Consider the following 21,634-nt stretch of genomic DNA (forward strand, 5'->3'; position numbering starts at 1 on the left):
TACCGTTTCTTGATAGTGATATCTTCACTATCCCCCTCTCAGCATCTGTTTCTCATCATTCTCTCGCTACGGTGAAGGTTCACCACCAACTATTAGTAGTGGGGTTCCAAGGCCAAATTAGAGGTATCCAAGGACATAGCAAGCCTCCTTGTCTGTGCCAGAATACTAACCTTCCGATGGAGTTCACTTTCTTGGTATCAACTTGACAGTATGGCTCTAAAGCAACATATATGAGACACATTTCAGAGGAACAGAAGCCTTGTGTGATTGCACTTAGCTCATATCAATATGAATATGTAGGCCTATGGTTGTATTTCATACCACAAGCACATGTTTTAATTAAAGACTTTCCTGAAAGCGGAGAGCTTTACTACTCTGATCACATATTGTTTGCATCAGCTGAGGAATTCTCTAGAGGCTTTACCACATTATCATCATCATTGGGATCATGTTTCATTGTACTGAAGTCTATGGAAAATGCCTACAGCAGGTCCCAGTTATACATATACATATATTTTTTTTATATGAAGAGTCTATGAAAGACACAAACTGCAAGTTTCAGTTATATATATGCTCATATACAAAAAGTAAATAAACTAGGGATGCACTGAATACATTATTTTGGAATCTGAATACTGAATCTGAATACTATTTTGCATATGCAAATTAGGATTCGGATTTGGTTCGGCCAGGCACAAGGATTCGTCCCAATCCTTCTGAAAAAGGCAGAATCCAGGTCGAATCCCGAACCGAATCCTGGATTCAGTGCATCCCTAAAATAAACCCTACATGCATTTTTCTATTAAAACTCAGCCCCACAACTGCAATTCATATCTAAGACATCAACGCAATGCTCTTGAAAGGAAAACCATTATAGCAACTTTGCACACTCCTTTGGGTTCTACTCCAGCATCAAAATCCATATCTTTTCTGCTATCACCAAGACAATTTTGCTGCACATTTTTTGCCTCCTTTCCTCATTATGCAACATATCTGGTCTCTTTCAGTCTCCACCTTACATCATCCATGTCCAAACTAAGCCAATTCCTTAACCATCTCCTTGATTTTGTTGTTCACACCACAAGCTAGCGAGACTTCAACCACTCTACACATTTTAGAAGTCTCCGTAGTTATGCAGGAAATGAAAATCCATTTTGTCCATTAGCCATTTTGTCCATTAGTAGAACTGCTGTCTGTTGTCTTGAAGACCTTGCCCCTCTCTAACTCTTCCAACCCATGATGCATGCTTTTATCTACCGGATATATGGTCTTACATGAAAGGGTGCAACAGCTTTTTTGCTTAACTGGTGTTCATCAAAAGCCCAAGGAGACATATTTGTAAGAGGTTAAAGGAGATCTGAACACTAAAAACAAACATAAGCAGAAATGTAGTATGTTACATCTTAAACTTACTGCACCAGCCTAAAGTTTCAGAATCTCTACAACAGTAGTGATCCAGGTCTTCAAAATTATGCACAAAGGGTTCACCATCTTAGATTATTTTGGAGAGGTTTACCTTTTTATAAACTTTTAGTATATAGACAATGGTATTTTGAGAGGCATTTGCAATGGCAAATGGTCCCTCCAGAGCTATGGACTGATACAGGACTGAACACTTTTGTCTAACGCAAAGTTGCAGTTTCCATGCTCTACATCTTGAGTCACAGCCTATCTACAAGGGAGCACTACCACACTTGGGGGTAAATTTATCAAAGAGTGAAGTTCCACCACTAGAGTGAAATTCCGCAGCTCTCAATTAATTTCTATGGGATTTTGAAAGGCGTATTTATCAATGGGTGAAAGTTCACCCTTTGATAAATACGCCTATAAAAATCCCATAGCAATGAATGGAAAGTGGCAGAATTTCACTCTAGTGGCGGAACTTCACTATTAACTTCACTCTTTGATAAATATACCCCTTATTGTCTTAAAATTGGCGATTGCTCCTTGTGAAACAATGTAATTCTGCAGATGCTCAGTGTAGATGGGCAGCCGTTGAGAAGCAAAGCTTAGGGAATGTCACAAATCATGAGGTTCACGTGCTACAGAGGCTGGTGCTATGAATTATTGAATTATGATGAAAATTGCACTGGATTTGGAGCTGCCATATAGTGTGAATCTGAATTAACAATCAGCAATTTATTGCTCTACAGCGCTATCATGGACATACAAAACACTCACCCAGATGGACTAATTATCGCTGGAGATTTTAACCATGTGAATCTCAGGTCAGTGTTCCCTAAATTCCATCAGCATGTGGAATTTGCTACGAGAGGGCCAAACACGCTGGATCAGGTTTACACAAACATTTCCAGTGCGTACCGAGCAGAGCCCCGCCCACACTTCGGATACTCAGACCACATCTCTGTTATGCTAATTCCAGCATACAGACCACTCGTCAGGCACTCTAAACCGGTTCTGAAGCAGGTGAAAACATGGCCAGCAGGAGCCATTACTGCTCATCAGGACTGTTTTGAGTGCACTGACTGGAACATGTTTAGGGAGGCTGCAACCTACAGCGACTACATCAACTTGGATGAGTATACGTCATCTGTAATCAGCTACATCACAAAGTGCATTGATGATGTCACTGTCTCCAAGTGCATCACTACACACCTCAACCAGAAACCGTGGTTCACTGGAGAGGTGCGTGTGTTACTGAGGGCCCGAGACTCTGCTTTCAGGGAAGGTGATGAAGTCGCCCTGAGAACAGCGAGAACCAAACTTTCCCATGCCATCAGAGTAGCTAAGCGTGCATACACTCAGAGAATACACAGCTTGGCGACACATGGCGCATGTAGAAGGGCATCCAGGCTATCACAAAAAAACAGGTCAACACCATCTGCCTGTGACAGTGACACCTCCATTGCAGATGTGCTGAACGACTTCTATGCACGGTTTGAAGCACAGAACAACACAGGAATGAGGAAGACCATCACTCTGCCTAGTGACCAGGCACTGCGTCTGACGGTGGCTGATGTGAGGATAACTCTGGAAAGAGTAAACCCACGGAAGGCTGCAGGACCAGACAATATCCCTGGCAGAGTGCTAAGAGAATGTGCAGATCAGCTGGCAGATGTTTTCACTGACATCTTTAACATCTCTCTGAACACCTCCACTGTTCCGAAGTGCTTCAAACCCACCGCCATGTACCCATGCCAAAGAAATCATCAGTGTCCTGCCTCAATGACTACCGTCCTGTGGCACATACCCCCATCATCATGAAGTGTTTTAAGAAGCTTGTCAAGAAGCACATCAAAACCCTGCTGCCACCAGCACTGGACCCCCTACAGTTCACATACAGTCAAAATTGCTCAACAGATGATACAATAGCCACCACCCTCCATCTGGCCCTCTCATCTGGACAAAAAAGACACCTACGTTCGAATGCTGTTCATAGACTTCAGTTCAGCATTCAACACTATCATTCCTCAGCATCTTATAGAAAAGCTGAGCCTGCTTGGACTGAACACCTCACTCTGCAGTTGGGTTCTGGACTTCCTGACCAACAGACCTCAGTCAGTCAGGATTGGAAACATCATCTCCAGAACCACCACACTGAGCACCGAAGCCCTTCAAGGCTGTGTGCTTAGTCCTCTACTGTTCACTCTGCTGGCGCATGACTGTGCAGCCACGCACCGCACAAATCACATCATAAAGTTCGCTGATGACACAACCGTGGTGGGTCTCATCAGCAATAATGACGAGTCACCATACAGAGAGGAGGTGCAGTGGCTAACAGACTGGTGCAGAGCCAACAAAACAAAGGAGATGGTTGTTGACTTTAGGAAGACTAGGAGTAACCACCTGCCACTGTACATTGACGGCTCTAATGTGTAGATCATCAAATGCACCAAATTCCTTGGTGTCCACCTGGCGGAGAACCTTACCTGGCCCCACAACACCAGCTCCTTAGCCAAGAAAGCCCAACAGTGCCTCTACTCCCTGCACAAGCTGAGGAAATCCCATCTTCCACCATCCATACTCAAAACCTTCTACAGAGGGACTATCGAGAGAATCCTAAGCAGCTGTATCACGGTCTGGGCTGGGAACTGCACTGTCATGGAGTGCAAGACCTTCCAGAGGATAGTGAAGACAGCAGAGAAGATCATAGGTGTCTCTCTACCTTCCATCACGGACATTTACACCACTCGCTGCATCCGTAAAGTCCACCAGCATTGTGGCTGATCCAACACACTCTTCACACTCACTGTTCACACTCCTGCCATCCGGTAAAAGGTACCGGAGCATTAGGGCCCTCTCTTCCAGACTGTGTAACAGTTTCTTCCCCCAAGCCATAAGGCTCCTGAATACTCAGGGACCGGACAGATCTCTCTCACACTCACACTCCATCTGACCTTATTGTATAAATAAATAGCCATTGTATACAATTGTTCTCTATGAGCACATCTGCACTTTATCATGTTCTTTATCATGTTCTTACTACTGTCATGTCACAAAGATACACCCATCATGTCTGACGTTTAGCATTGTTTACTTAACATATTACATCAGCTGAGTGTGCACTGTCTTGTCTTGTCCCTGCACTGTGCTGACCTGTCTTGCAGGAGTTGCATATTTTTGCACTTGCACTTTTTGTCTGTTGTCCGGAACATCTATGTTGTGTGTAGCACCATGGTCCTAGAGGAACGTTGTTTCGTTTCACTGTGTACTGTACAATATATGGATGAAATGACAAACTCACTCTTGACTATTGTAACTTTTAAATTCTATATATTCAGTATATTGTGCCAGTCCCTAAGCTCAGTAAGTGACAACAGCCCAGAACATGTGCCGTAAATCAGCAGAAAAGAAGATGGGGAGCTACTGGGACATCTTTGAAGATACAGATCTTCTGTGCTCTGGTCAGCTTCGGTTTATACAGAACCCCAAAATATATTGTACAGCATTTCTAGCCTACTTATGTGTTGAACTTTAATTCTCCTTTCAACCAATGTACCACTTTGTAGACACTGGGACAGTTACAAAGTATAATGTCCTCTTCATAAAGGGTACAGGAAAATACGGATCCGCACACACTTTATCTTCAAGCAGATGGGGATAGCCCCAAGTTTATTGTGCCATCCTGATGAAGGGTGGGTTAAACCCCCCCGAAACGTTGATCTTGTTGGTGGCACAATAAACTTGGGGCTATCCCCATCTGCTTGAAGATAAAGTGTGTGCGGATCCGTATTTTCCTGTATCTTTGCATAAGGGACCTTGCCTGGTCCACGGAGTACCAGCACCACTGGAAGCAGAGGAGTAAATAAACAGGTGTGCGGTGGTGAGAATTATCGTATACTCTTCATAAAGGGGTTATTCGCCTTTACATTAACTTTTAGTATGATGTAGACATAATTATATTTGTATACATAATTATTTAGCGTTTTGTCAACAGCTCACCAGTTTGCAATTTTAGCAGCTATCTAGGGTCGAATTTAAACTAGGAAACATTGGGTTGAAAGAGAATTCTTATTATGAATAAAGAAGGGTCTAAATAGAAAGATAAGTAATAAAAAGTAGCAATTAGAATAAAATTGTAGCCTTACAGATAAATAGGTTTTGGCTGTTGGGGCCATTGACCTCCGTTTGAAAGCTGGAAAAAGTCAGAAGAGGAAGGCAAATAATTAAAAAACTATAAAAAACTGAAATCCATTAAAAATAATTGACCACTCTGTAACATTCTAAAAGTTAACCTGAAGGTAGACCACCCTAAGTATTTTTCAGACACAGAATTGAAGAAATCGCTATAAATGTTTGACAAGAAAAATGGAAAGGAGACATTTGAGTATGCCAGGAAGTGAACTGAAAGCATTGAGAGATGAAAGGAGAACACAAAGAACTTATTTTCTATAAAAGTACAGAACGTCCATTAAAATAAATCAAAAATACCCACAACTCAAGGAAAAGAGGTTAGACATTCATGTGCTTGAAAGATGTGGAAATTACCAGCCGGCTTGCTTTGTGGATCTGTTAACGCCCAGATACCCAGGCAACATGCCTCCCTCCATAAGCACATCGGTTCCTTGGGTTTAATCACAAAAGGAATACCCCCTTTGACATGGGGGGTTTATTAAAAGTTCAGAACATTTCTTAGGACATACAGATAACTGCCTAACACGTTTTGAACCTACTGGAGCACTTACTCATAGGCTGAATACGCGTTAGGAGGTTATCCGTATGTCCTAATAAATGTTTTGAATTTTTGATTATAATTTGTGGCCTTAACTTTAGGAGAAAACTCACATCTATTTGCTGCTTCAGATTTTTGAACGCATGGACTTGGGTTACCTGTGAGTATTTTTCTCCCCTTATTATTTGCTTATTTTTTCTTTTTGATTTACAATGGTACAGTTATTGGCATTGTGTGCCAGTCAGCACTGTGTTCTGCATTTACCAACAGTGTCGGGTGCAAATATGCCCAGGTTGCAAGAGATTGCTAAATCAGCATTTAAGAGATTAAGTGATTTCGATTTTAGGGCATATGTTAAGGAGGCACCAAAAATTTCCCCAAACCTTCTAGTGCTAATATTAGAGAGAAAAAAGAGTTCTCAGTACTATTGAATATCTGCCAATTATCTGTAGACATGAGTCAAATCAACAGGACTTTCTGTATTTTTTCCAAGGAGAAGTTTTACCAGTCATCCAACTGGCTTTCTCAATTTAGAATAACTTGTAAATAAGATCTTTATTCGGGAATATATCCTCTAGAATGTTGCTCCCATCAGCACAATCTGTTTATCATAATCAGCAAGGATGTCATTAAGTTAGGTGTTGATTGTATTAGCAAGATTGGAGCTTTGATGTGTTATTAAACCTTCCAGGGAGAGGTGCCAAAACAGCATTGTATGTGGCAGACAATAAATGTTGCACCCCGGCCTCTATTCTAACTTGGTTTTTTAGTTTTTACATATATGGCTTCTTTAACACCTCTTTTCAACCAGTCGCTCTCCTGGTCTAGAATCTGGACTTGGCAGTCTTCAAATGTGTGTCCTTTTTCTTTTAGATGTAGGTCCTGACCAGAGGAGCTGACTCTTCTTTGCTGCGCCATACGCTGGTGTAACTGTTGTTTGGTTTCCCCCCACATACAAATCAGAGCACTCGTCACTGCACTGCATACTCAATGTAACTCTTCTTGTGCTTTGGGGTTGGGTCTTTTGGGTGAACCAGTTGCTGCCTCAGTGTGTTGGGTTTAAAGCAGATAGGGATCTGGTGTTTATTAAAAATCCTTCTAAGTTTTTCTGACACCCCAGCTACATATGGTAGGACCAAGTTCTTTTTGTCCTGTTTTCCACTTTCACCGGTAGTTTTGGTGTTATTGCTTCTCTTTCTACTGGTTTTCACAAAGGCCCAATCTGGATACCTTCAAAGCTCCAATCATGCTTATACAAGCTATACTGTACCTAACTTAAAGGGATACTGTCATGGGAAAAAATTATTTTTTCAAAATGAATCAGTTAATGCTGCTCCAGCAGAATTCTGCACTGAAATCCATTTCTCAAAAGAGCAAACAGATTTTTTTACATTCAATTTTGAAATCTGACATGGGGCTAGACATTTTGTCAATTTCCCAGCTGCCCCAAGTCATGTGACTTGTGCTCTGATAAACTTCAATCACTCTTTACTGCTGTACTGAAAGTTGGAGTGATATCAACCCCTCCCTTTTCCCCCCCAGCAGCCAAACAAAAGAACAATGGGAAGGTAACCAGATAGCAGCTCCCTAACACAAGATAACAGCTGCCTGGTAGATCTAAGAACAACACTCATTAGTAAAAACCCATGTCTCACTGAGACACATTCAGTTACATTGAGAAGGAAAAACAGCAGCCTGCCAGAAAGCATTTCTCTCCTAAAGTGCAGGCACAAGTCACGTGAATCCAGTGAATGGGATATGAATGGCATTTATCGATGCATCAAACATGACGCCAAACAAAACCTTGCTTTTTTCTATCCTTGGAGATGAGAGGCACAATGGTCTTCAACATTGAAAACCCGCTGTTGATATTTCTTATCTACAGAGACATAATAACGACTATTCTCATAAGCATACGAGACTTGAAATTAGGTACTGTATAAGGCTTATTTAAATATGAATTTATGAAATATACTGAGTTCTTATTTCATTAGCATGAAAGCATTTTCCAGTTTGAGATATTTGCAGTTTTTTTTTTTAAAAGGCTAACATATTGAATTTTAAACAACAGTACCACCTACTGGTTGAAAATATATTTAATCAGAAAAGGAATGTTTTATTTCATTGTGCACTTACCATTACTATCCTAGCCTACATTACCTCTACAGTCATACTGGTTACCCATATTTTATCTCTTACTCCCTCTCCCTATGCAAAGCAACCCTGTGGTTCAATGTTGTAAGAAGAATTAATGAAAAATTAAAGAGTGCTCACCCTACTCATAGGGCATATATCTGGTTTCTATTGGCACAGGTTACAAAACAACCCACTCAAAATAATTGGTGTAATATATATACCTTTACATTTAGGCTACGGACACACTTGGTCAATTTCTCAGCCTACGAAAAAATGCAGCTGAGAATCAGCCCCAACACTCAAATCAGCTCTCTTCTGTGCCCACAACTTTAACCACTGTGTCGACCCAGGGGCAGGCACGTGGAGTGGATATTGGTACAAACTATGATGCATTTTAGCAATGAAAACTTCTCCATGTGCCTGTACCTGGATCAATGAGTGGTTCTGGGTGAAGGCACAGAAGAATGCTGATTTGAGCATAGGGGGCTGTTTATCTGCTGCAGTTATCTGCAGGCTGAGAATCAGCCCAGTGTGACTGTAGCCTAAGGCTAATGCCACACACACACCGGATCTCAGGATGTAAATACACAGGCCTAGAATACGCTACTACTACGAGAGTTATCCTTTTTCCCTGCCTGCACCCAGATCCATTGCTTCAGCCGGGATGCAGGCACATGCGGTGGATTTTAGTGCAGATAATACAAACTCTTGTGTTTTGACAATGAAATCTGCCTCGTGTGCACCTGGCCGATGCAGTGGATCCAGGTGCAAGCAAGGAAGGGACTAACTCTCAACGTAGAAGCAGATTCTCAGGCTGCATTTATCCACAGGCCGAGATCTGTTTTTTGTAACATTAGCCAAAGTTTTAAACAGATGTAGCGCTATAGTAAACTGACTTGTGCTAGGGCAGTTTAAGCTACTTTCCTTGGTGGGCTGAGACCACCGATGAGCTCTCTTTCTCAGGGGTAAGCCCTCGCAGCGGGGTGGAGGCAAGGGTGTAGTGTAACTGTAACCTGATGCGATAGCACAATGATGGGCGCCAGTAGTTCTTTAACAGTTGGACAAAGAACAGTATTTATTGAACAATAGCACAGAGATCATTTAGCACATTGATCCACAATGGAGTATAGAACATACACAGCAGCATAAAGGAAGCATATATTCTAGCACAGTGCCTCTAGAGTACACTGTGTGAACTGCAGGGGTTACATAAGCACAAGGTCCCCATAAGGACCCACTGAGGTGTCCATATTACTAGGGATGTGCCTGTCTGTAAAGTGTAAGGGTGTCTAAGATTTTCACATCCCTACACAGACTATCGTACAAATGCAGATGAATGTCAAGGCTTGGGTGCCCAAGTCTATTTTTCCTTAACGCACATCCATTATATAGTCCTGATAGATCTAATTAATGATCTCATTCCTTCCTTCAGCTAAAAATCTTCTACAACATAAAATATCTCTCTCTCAGACAGTAATTCCAGATTGTGTGCCATGACTGTTGCATAATGAACAAGTAACACCAGCAGATGAAAGCCTGTTTTTGGAGACCATTTCTTTTTACACACTATGCTATTTAACAATTTTAGATCCTGAAACATTAGGTTTGACGAATTGTCTGAAAAAATGCCAGTTTTCCTGTATTTTTGTTATTCTGCTCTACAAGCATTGTTTTTACTGGCGAAGCTGCAGATATGCCAGATAGCAACCCTAAACCCTTCAGAAGAGCTATCCGGTGTGCACCCTCTTCCAAATAAAAAAAAAATGTCAGTAAAGTAAACCTCAGATGAGCTCAGCTGGTTTTTGGGAGATGCTGAGAATTCCATTTCACTAACAGCAAAAAAAAGGTTGCATATTGTTTTGTAAATGTGGGGCCCCCATAAACGGGCTGATAAAAGCTGCAGCCAGACCGAGTCAGCAGCTTATTGGCCCGTGTGTGGGGCCATCCAACGGGCTTTACCTATCGATATCGGGCAGGTTAAAAAATCCCCTCCAGAGCCTGATTTGAGAGGCGGGCGCCCCTAGGCCACGCAGTCCTAGCACCCGCCGCCCACAGCGCTCTAGTGAGCACCGGGGAGCTGCGCGTCCCCATTGTTCCATATAGAGTGGCTGGGCAGCATGCCACCCCTAGGAATTTGCTGCCCTAGGCCCGGGCCTTTGTGGCCTCCCACAAATCCCGTCAGAACGCAGCCGCATCTGTGCGTGTATGCGGCCCCGCAATTCGACCACCCGCCTCGGATGCATTATGATCTGATCGTTGGGCCCTAGGGCCCATGATCGGATCAGCCCCATGTCGCCCACTTTAAAGTGGGCATATGGGAGGGGGGGTCCACTCGTTTGGCGTCATCTTTGTCTATGTCTATGGCCACCTTTAGAGACCAGCTAAGGTGATAACAATTGCAGGCTTTCCCAACATTCCAGTGAATTATCAGCCTGACAAAATGGAACTTCAGTAGAACCCTCATTTTTCATTTTTCAGGGGACCAGCAAAGAAATGGTTTAAAATCCGGAAAAAAAATTAAATCAGGGAAATGCTCAATTGTTTTATATTGGTGGGACCACAAAACAAGCATATAATTTGTGAAAACTTGAAAAAGTTGTAAAATTGATCATTTCACAGTAGAATGATTTGTATTTTCAATTATGCTAAATATGCAGCATATGTATACAGAATTCTCTTAATCCAGTTAGTATATAGGCACAAAATCATTACCAACTGTTAGAATATTGCATCTCTTATGATTCAATACGAGAACTTCTCTTCAGGCGGCACTTACCCTGGTAGCTTTAACAGCTGAATCGACATATTTTTATCCAGAAATACATCTCCTTCACTGAAAAAAATTTGATTTTGCCATTTGCACTAAAGATAGATCTCGAGAGATTGGTGTAAAGATGCAACAGCAAAAATAAACATCCGAGTTTTCCATCTCCAACAAGCAATAGTTATATGTGACAATTTAGTTGATGCAAGTGCCAGATTGGCCCAGACAAGTCTAATGACTTTACATTCACACTCGTTTTTTTCTACACATTTTGTTAAGAAGCTTTGAAGCGTAAGGCATAATGGAGCCCTGGAACACTTGCCTTGTACACTCAGTAAGTACAGAGAACTCTTTGCAAGTTGCATCTATAGGTGTTCCCAGTTATGAATTGCCAGAAAGCAACTTTTGTGACCACGCACACCCTGGAACACTCACATTGATACTCCCATTGATACCTGATCTAGAAACTTGTTTGGTAAAGTATCCAGTGATTCCAGTAAATCTGCAGTATAGCTAATTCTGAGCATTTCTTTGGAGTGGGCTTTTCCTTTACCTCATTAAAGGAGAACTAAACCCTAAAAATTAATATCGCTAAAAATGCCATATTTTATATACTGAACTTATTGCATCAGCCTAAAGTTTCAGCTTTTCAAAAGCAGCAATGATCCAGGACTTCAAACTTGTCACAGGGGGTCACCATCTTGGAAAGTGTCTGTGACACTCACATGCTCAGTGGGCTCTGAGCAGCTGTTGAGAAGCTAAGTTTAGGAGTCATTGCAAATTATCCAGCAGAAAAGGAGATTGGTCTGTAATATAAGATGATGCTACAGGGCTTATTATTAAATTCTGATGCTAATTGCACTGGTTTCTGTGCTGCCATGTAGTAATTATCTGTATTAATTACTAATTAGCCTTATATTGTGACATTTAGAGTCCGTGCGTAGTCTAAATTGTGTACATACTGCCATTGTTTCAGGATTTATTTTTAAAAGTTGTAAAGATGTGAAAACACCACTAGATGTCACAATACCATAACAAATATATTAGGTACTGGAAATTGTATATATTCAGTATAAATACATTCTAGCATAAGATGATTGTGGTTGTTACTCAACTATAAGTATAAAGTCCAATGTGATTATTCTGGATATATTTCATAATTAAATGCCTGAGAAACAGTCAACTCCAAAGAAATGTGCAGAACTAGCTCCGTTGTAGAGATACTGGATAAGTTACCAACCAAGTTTCTAGATCAGAGCAACTATTTCCATGCCTCCCCCCCATGAACACAAGTGTGAAGTACCATAAGTTCTTGTCCACTCCCCTTGTGTACATTTGGGCAACGTGTTTAATTTGTTGGATGTACTTTTTTGCATCCACAATTACTACAATACAAACTCACTGACCATTTTACTGAAAGGCAGGGGTGTAACTATAGAGCAAAGCAGACTCTGTAACTGCTGGGGTGAGCAGGAATTATAGGGGCGCCGTTGGACTGGTAAGCAGCTCCAGTAATATGTTCAGGAAAAATGTCTTGTTCCCAGAATTTATGGCACTGTTCCAGATATATCAATAGTTTACTGTTCTCTGACATTTCACTGCCTCTGCTATCCTCTGTCTTTGGGAAAATGTTATATTGCTAATTAACTATAAACTACATTTTAGGTGAAGGTTCCTTTTTAATTGGTTAGTAATATATTAATACCTACTGTGTGAGTACGTATCTGCTAATGACTGCTGTTTAAGTAGCCACACTCATGGCTGTATCTATGGAGGGGGCAAACATCACAACCATAGGGGGCTGGTGTTTTGTTAAGGGACACACCCTAAATAAGTATTTGCAGGGAGTCCTGTGCCCCCCAACATTTCACCCTTTGCTGTCAGAGTGCATATTTTCTTTTTTTAAATACAGTCTATTTCCCAGTTGTAATTAATATACCTTTAGGGGACGCCCGCCACGTCCTGTCTCTTCACCCGGGAGTTTTGCACTTCTGGGGTTTGACGTGGATTCGTGTTCAACGTCATTGTGGTTGGCACAAAGATTAAATATTTAAAGAGGCCTTGGGAAAATAATTACTGGCCAACAAAAGGTCTATTTCATAGTTCCTGGGTGCGTTCCGTGAGTATTTTTGATCTGTTATTGACATTGCCTATTTTTGACCACATCTAGCTCACTGCCTGTCCTGACCACTGCCTTGTTTCAACTATTCTCTTGGATCCTGTTCTGTACCACAATATTGGTGTGTTTGACCTGGCCTGTGCCCCGACTATTCCTGTGTCTCCTGTATTCATACCACATTGTCCGACTGTCATAGACCTGACCTGGTTTTGGACTACGCTTATTGTTTCCCATTCCACTATCTCATGCTTGGTTCCCTTGCTTGCTCAGAACTCTCTCCTTGGGCCTCTCATGTTAAGACCTGTCAGCATCCGAGTAGTGAAGGGCTAGTCATAGGCTGTTATAGGCCGATGAGTGAGCAGCAACTGGGTCTTGGAGTCTGTTCTAAGTTTGGGATACATGCCCATTGGCATCTTGTAAGCCAAGTATGGGGGCTTCCAGACCTATATTGGATGAAAATCAGCCAGGTATCGATCGGCCATAATTAAAGATTCAGTTTTGCAAGCACTGCATCAGCGTATTGGGTCAGTACTCACCCAAGGCCCACTTTAATACATTTGATACATAATTAAAATGTCCAAGCCAATACCCTTGACTGGTCATACTAAATTTTGCTAAAAGTTGGTAGACTGGTAGGTGACTCCATGTGTAATACCTTTGTGTATCCTGTGGTTGGAAAACTTGGCCCTCTGCCCTTATATACTTGGTGCCAGTCCTGAGTACACATTAAGCAGCCAGATCTGGTTATTGTGACCTACTTTAATAAAAGCAGCAACTACAGCACTGCCTGCAGGAATTTATAAGGACATTAATAAAACATGTCTGTTATTTTCTATAGGTTGCAACCCCAATCTGGTTTTCTTGGCTCTTAGACAGCACCCCTTTGTACCTATGTCTGGCTGGGATTTATTTTTACAGTGTGACTTAGTTCAGGCTACAGTGTGACATAAGATAATGATCGCAAAGAAACGCAACTTGTCTCCAGTCCTTCAGCCAAGAGGGCAAGGAGAGATCACTGCAAAGCTGAAAGCTAAAATTTTATATGTTTAATCTCCAGCCAGATTTCAGCAAATCACATTCAATGCTGGTACTGCTAATGTTGACTTAATCAGTGATATAAAAATAAATAAAGATCAAATAAAAGTCTTTAAAGGATATGTAAACCTTACTGAAAAGGAGAATGGCAATGTATAATTGCTCAGGGTGCTTTTCCAAGCACTTTTCAAATTTACATTAATTATATTATTTTCCGTTTCAAAGTCCTTTATTAACTGCCAGTGTAATGAATATTTATAACAAAAGTGGCACCTGCTGAACGTAACTGATTAAAGAAAGTCATAAAATACTTAATTTCCCCTCAAGTGCAGTTTCACCGTAGCCACCAACAACATTTTAATTACTATAGCTGGACTGGCTTGATTTTTATACTGAGTTTAATACATGACTAGGAAATAAAACCAATGTCTTATACTGGGCTGACCTAGGGAATGATCTTGTCTGGTTTTCATGTTGAGGATATGGTGACGTGCACAGCGCTATAGGCAACATGGCAACTGCCACTGAAGTACAGGGTTCAATAATAATTTTAGGTGCATTTTGCTCTTCTTGCACATTTTGCCTGGAGGCAAATATTCCATAAACTGGCCCAGAGAAGACCCACAGACAATGATCTGTGATACCAACAGAATATGCTTGAAAAGAAAATCGTCCAGAATTTGCAGACCCAGTGTTTTTGTGCCCTGTGGCAAGATAAATAAAACAGCTTCAGTCGTCCAGGAAGCATCTCTGTAGAAATGCCAAATATTTGTTGATATTACCTTTTATTCCATACAGACTTCATCCTACTGATGTGTCTATGGACAGGCTCTGCTTTTTTTTCTAGTCTGTCCTACTGAGCTTCTTAAGTTGCCTTGAGCAATCCAGCCTAGTTTCACTGATTTGTTGTCCCAGTTCCAGCTGGCCCGGCCTGTTCCAGTCACCCCGATGTTTTATTTACAGTCCAATTTGCATGAGCATTTATCTGTTCCAGTCTGTACAAACCTCAGTCAAATTTAGAGTAGTTCCTAATTGTTCTGTCTATCTGTTCCTACCATGGCTTCTTCTTTGTCCTCATTTTCAGGTGAAGTCTAGCCTGTAATCCAGAGACAACTGTACACTCCAAAACTTCTATTCCCTTTTAAAGACTGGTGTCTTCAACCTTTCTGACTCTGTCTCTTTCTAGCTAGCTGTCACCCCAGCAGGATTCACAATCTCCTGTGTTGTAAATCATAGTATAGTAACATAGTAAGTTGGGTTGAAAAGACACACGTCTATCAAGTTCAACCTTTCGTCTTTTTTTTTAACCTGCCTAACTGAAGACTCTTCAATTTGCCTCAGAGGGGGGCAAAATGATTTCAAATGACTCTAAAATGACAATCGGACCAGTCCCCGAATCAACTTGTACTATGAGCTATCTTCCATAACCCTGTATTCCCTCACTTGCTAAAAGCCATCCAACCCTAATGTATCAGCCTGTACAAATGATTCAGGGAGAGAATTCCACATCTTTACAGCTCTCACTGTAAAACACCCCTTCCGAATATTTAGGCAGAACCTCCTTTCTTCTAATTGCGTCAGCTGGAAAGACCTATTGGTAAATAAAACATTAGAGAGATTATTATATGATCCCCTTATATATTTATACATAGTTATCATATCACCCCTTAAGTGCCTCTTCTCCAGCGTGAACAACCTCAACTTGGCCAGTCTTTCCTCATAGCCAGGGTCGGACTGGGGGGCCTGGGGCCCACCGGGACTGCTGTCCAGGGCCCCCCGGCCCCCACCTCCCCTTGCTGCGGCGCCAGCGCCGCGCTCCTCCTTGGTGTTGTCCCACGCCGGCGTGCATGCACAGACTGCACCCGTGCTGACGAGAATGCACAGACAGCGCATCGCGCCGGCTATGTTTTTTTTTGAACTATTACGATTGGGGGTCTGGACCGGCGGAGCCCCTTGAAGGTCGGGGCCCACCGGGTATTTTCCCGGTGTCCCGCCGGGCCAGTCCAACACTGCTCATAGCTAAGATTTTCCATACCTTTTACCAGCTTAGTTGCCCTTCTCTGTACCCTCTCTAATACAATAATGTCCTGTTTGAGCGCTGGAGAACAAACAGTACAGCATATTCTAGATGGGGCCTTACCAGTGCTCTATACAGTGGAAGAATGACTCCCTCCTCCCGTGACTCTATGCCCCTTTTAATACAGCTCAAGACCTTATTTGCCCTTGATGCTGCCGACTGGCATTGCTTACTACAGCCAAGTTTATTATCTACAAGGACTCCAAGGTCCTTTTCCATAATGGATTTGCCTAGTGCAGTCCCATTAAGTGTATAAGTTGCTTGCATATATTTACATCGCAGGTGCATGACTTTACATTTATCAACATTGAATCTCATCTGCCACTTAGCTGCCCAGATTGCCAGTTTGTCAAGATCCTGTTGCAAGGATGCCACATTTAATTGGCCTCGATATTTTTGTGTCATCTGCAAACACTGATACATTACTCACAATACCCTCCCCTAAGCCATTAATAAACAAGTTAAATAAAAGTGGCCCAATACTGAGCCCTGAGGGACACCACTAAGAACCTTACTCCAAGTAGAGAATGTACTATTAACAACCACCGTCTGTACTCGATTGTGTAGCCAGTTTCCTATCCACGTGCAAACGACTTCATTAAGCCCAACAGACCTTAGTTTAGAAAGCAGTCATTTGTGGGGCACGGTATCAAATGCTTTGGCAAAATCCAAATAGATCACATCTACTGCCCCCCCCATTGTCCAGCATCTTACTTACCACATCATAAAAAGCAATCACATTTGTCTGACATGACCTAGCCTTCACAAAGCCATGCTGATTGCTGCTCTTAGTGCCATTCGCTAGGACAAATAGTTCTATTTGAACTAGTAGTAGAGAGGTAGTAAGTGGTAGCAGCTGTAAGCAAAACTATGCTCTGCATTCATCTCCATTGGCTAGTTCTACCTAAAAATATGGCAATATCAATTCTGTAATTTAGATTACAATTTAGATTACAACTCTCTTTTTTGCCACCTTTTTTACTTTTGCTAGGGCGTCATGGACTATAAAATGCATTTATATTGTATGTGTTTTAAATGGACAAAGGACACATCTTGTTAAGGACCAGATAGCGCTATTATACTGTATGATTCCCATAAATACTTTCTCTACATTGTCATAATCTGTCTATATTCATGCAATGCAATCGTTTCCATGAGCCCTCATTGAGTTCAGCTCTTCTCTATCAACCTTCAGCCTCCTTCTTCATCGTTAATCAGATCTCCTACACCCCTAGTGTAGGGTGTATTAATGTGATGTAGAGATTATGTGAGCGATGGACAATTTCTAGATATCAATTTATAAATATGTTGATGCTGTATAGAGAAATCATAATAAACAAATAAAAAGTAGGCTTTGGGCAGATACAAAAGGCCTTGAAGGCAGGAGGTAGGAGAGGCTTTGGATAAAAGGGGCTGGAAGAGGTCTGTGGACTGGGAGAAGGCAGGAAACAGATAATGATGATGACGGAGGATGTTTTATAATTCATAAGCTTCTGATATTCTTTTTTTAGGGAAGTAACTAAATGTGGGTGCTCCAAGCCTAGTTCTGCTGTCAGTGAATTTTTTTCCTATGGTGAGTTAAAGATGCTATACTTGGTATCAAGAATAAAAGTAAACATTGTAAATTGGTTTGTAGCCGTCACATTGCAGTGACTGTACTCTCTCTCTTTCTCTCTCTCTCTCTCTCTCTCTCTCTCTCTCTCTCTCTCTCTCTCTCTCTCTCTCTCTCTCGCTGAGTCTTAAAATCCCCATGCATGTATAAAATGTTGTCCTAGTCAGCAAGTCTCTTGTTCCCTGTTGTATTTCACAATGAAAGGAAGGCTGTCCAATAGAAAGATATTCTGATATAAAAGCCTGGGATTAAGCATTCATAATGGAGAGGCGTTACTAGTTTCGTATACAGTGTTCCTAAAATAGAGTGTCGTTCTGGATCTCATGATTACAGTATAGTTTATGGATAGCATGCTTCCTCATATCGACAGCAAAATCTAGTTCTGCATCAGGCACCAGACCATGAGTTAATCTTCCACATCAACACTCTTTTACCGCTCATATGTTATGTGAGAACTGTCACGTCCAACGTACATGAGTGTGTGTTTGGGTAATGATATGACTTTGCACTGCAACTGTGTGAATTTGATATTTTAACAAAAAAGAAGTAGGGGTACAGCAAGGGAATATAATATTTTAATGTTCTGGAATACAGGTATGGGATCCATTATCTGGAAACCTGTTATCCAGAAAGCTCCAAATTACAGAAAGGCCATCTCCCATAGACTCCATTTTACCCAACTAATCCAAATTTTTACAAATTATTTCCTTTTGTTTTGTAATAATAAAACAGTACCTTGTACTTGATCCAAACTAAGATAGAATGAATCCTTAATGGAAGCAAAACAATCCTATTGGGTTCATTTATATGTTTAAATAATTTTCTAGTAGACTTAGGGGGTCATTTACAAAACTCTGATCTGGCTTTTTGGTGTAAAACTTGAATTTTTAATTTTTTTTAGTGGAAAAAGAAAATCACATTTTGTGGGATTTATTATATGGAAGTTCGAATCAGGAAAACCGGCATCTCAGACCTGCCCAGGTTGTGTATAAGTCAATGGGAGAAGTCCCTATCCTATTTGGAAGTTTCGGTGGTCTTCGCTGGAATTAGCCCAAAAATCCAACTATTTCTGGCTCCTTGGGCAAAAATCCGAAAAATATTGGCTTTTCGAGTAAAACCTCCAAAAAAATCTTACAAATTGGGGTTTCAACCAATCTGATTAAATCCATGTTTTTTTAAGAATAAATAGGGTTCCATTGTTGATTCTAGTTTGGTTGGACCTTTTTTATTTAAATGATATATAATATTTAATTATTTTACTAAATAACCCTGCCCATGTATGAAAATCCAATTATGGAAAGATCCCGAGGTCAGGAGTATTCTGGATAACAGGTCCCATATCTGTATTTTAGTTGAAAACGATCTGTGTTCCTGTTAGACATACAACCTGAGATATTGCCATTGTAGTCTAAGGGCAAGCTTTTAATTCGGTAACTTGTGTATTTTTTGCTCTATTTTCATGCAAAGTAGTGAAAAAAAGGAATATGTAAATTAGAAACCACTTAGTAATTATCGTTGTTCTACAATTTATAGATCAACCCAAGTTTTTCTGCAATTTAATAGCAATTTGCGATTAGTTTTTTTTTACAGTTGCAATTTTAATTCATCACCAGAATATATATATATATATATATATATATATATATATATATATATATATATATATATATATATATATATATATATATATATATATGTAAAAAAGCTTGTATTGGAAAAATACAATTGTGTTAATTTCCTGTAAAAATATGATTTTAACCAAAATCTCACTGGTTCATTTATTTTTACAAATTCACCCAGTTAAAATTTCTGTTTTCTTGAACATTGAACGTACCTCATCCCCCCAATGATTTTGCAGAAGCTGGTCAGGTTTTAGCTGCCAAAATGTTTTCATTCAAATTCTCAAGATCTTTTCGATTATTACATCTCAAAACGTTAGGGTAAGTCCACACTGGGCGTTTTGGGGAGATTCGGTCGACTGCTGACTAATCGCCTCGTCTTTGCGGTGACCAATCTCCCCAAACGCCTTCCCTGACTCTGCGCCGGCGCTAATCACACGCAGCGGTTCATTTTCCAAAGTCGCCCGAAGTTGCAGAAACTTTCAGACGACTTCGGAAAACGAATCGCCGCGTGTAATTAGTGCCAGCGGTTTTTCATTTTAACCGGCGCAGAGTGAGGGAAGACGTTTGGGGAGATTGGTCCCTGCAAAAACGAGCCGATTAGTCGCCAGGCGACCAAATCTCCCCAAAACCCCCAGTGTGGCCTGACCCTAACAGTGCAGAAAACTCTGAGATCTAGGTTTTTGACTAGATTTTTACAAATAATAACCAAAACCCCCACAGTTTTTGAATTTGAAAAAAAGAACTGGTTCAATAGTGTTTCTACAAACTGGCATTTTTTTTAACCAGAATACCATTCTGCTAAGCAGATAGTACATTATATTTATATTATATATTATTATAGCTACTGTTTTATTATTACAGATATTTAACAGGAAATCATTTTAAAAATGTCAAATATTGGTTTATAATAAAGTCTATGGAAGATGGCCTTCCCGTATTCAGTGCTTTCTGTATAATGGGTTTCCAGATAACGAATCGTAAAACTGTACTGTTCTGCACCAGGGGTTGCTAGAGATTACTGCTGGCGAATGCTGACAGTCACTGACTGTTTATTTTTGGGGGATGTGAAGTCTATGTGCTGGATATTTTGTGAAATATACTTTCTAGCTTTAATTGTGAGTTATGATATCATACTCCATAGCCAATTTTGTATACAACCTTGCATACTCTGAACAGTCCGTTTCAATTATCACTGTCCCTACTTAGATGAATGTGCAGCTGGAGTTATTTTGCTTTTTCCCATAGCTTTTATGCAGGGCTTTCTGGCTTAGCTTGCACTTTTAGTCTTGTCTAAACTGCCATTGTCTCAGTCTAGCATCAGTAGCTTAATCCTTATTGTTCATGGCCAGCTTTTGGTTCCCATGTCTGACTTTTCCAAAGGTTCTACTTGGAGGTGGCTACTATGTAGGTTTACAGTTACCCAGAATCCTTAAGGAGACATATTGTATTAATACGATAATCTGCCAGTACATTATACTCCTCCTATACTAATAATAGAAGGAATGTGCTTAAAAAGATGTATTTGGGGCTTATTTATTAAAAAACTCCCCCAAAACCCTACTCGTCCTGCCTATATATTTCACCTTCTGCCCAGGCTGTGCAGCACTCAGCACTACAGGACAGGAACCAATCAGTAGTTAGGCTGACCTGAAAGGGAACTGAAGCCTGTTTTTGATTGTGTGACTGCAGGGCTGTGATTGGCTATCCCCTCCTACTGTGCTTCTGGCAGGGACTGTTAGGATACACCCACCCAGTGTCGGACTGGCCCGGCGGGACACCGGGAAAATACCCGGTGGGCCCCGACCTTCAAGGGGCCCCGCCGGGCCAGACCCCCAATTGTAATAGTTAAAAAAAAAAACGTAGCCGGCGCGATGCGCTGTCTGCGCATTCTCGTCGGCACGGGTGCCGTCTGCGCATGCCCGCCGGCATGGGACAACGCCAAAGGGGAGCGCGGCGCTGGTGCCGCAGCAAGGGGAGGCAGGGGCCCTGCAGCAAGGGTAGGCGGGGGCTGGGGGGCTGGCGGGGGCTGGGGGGCCCTGGACAGCAGTCCCGGTGGGCCCCAGGCCCCCCAGTCCGACCCTGCACCCACCCTTCATTCGAAAAACATGGACAGTGATTGTAGCTAATATATATAGT

Source organism: Xenopus laevis, chromosome 3S, assembly GCF_017654675.1.
Source record: "Xenopus laevis strain J_2021 chromosome 3S, Xenopus_laevis_v10.1, whole genome shotgun sequence".
Lineage (NCBI taxonomy): Eukaryota > Metazoa > Chordata > Amphibia > Anura > Pipidae > Xenopus > Xenopus laevis.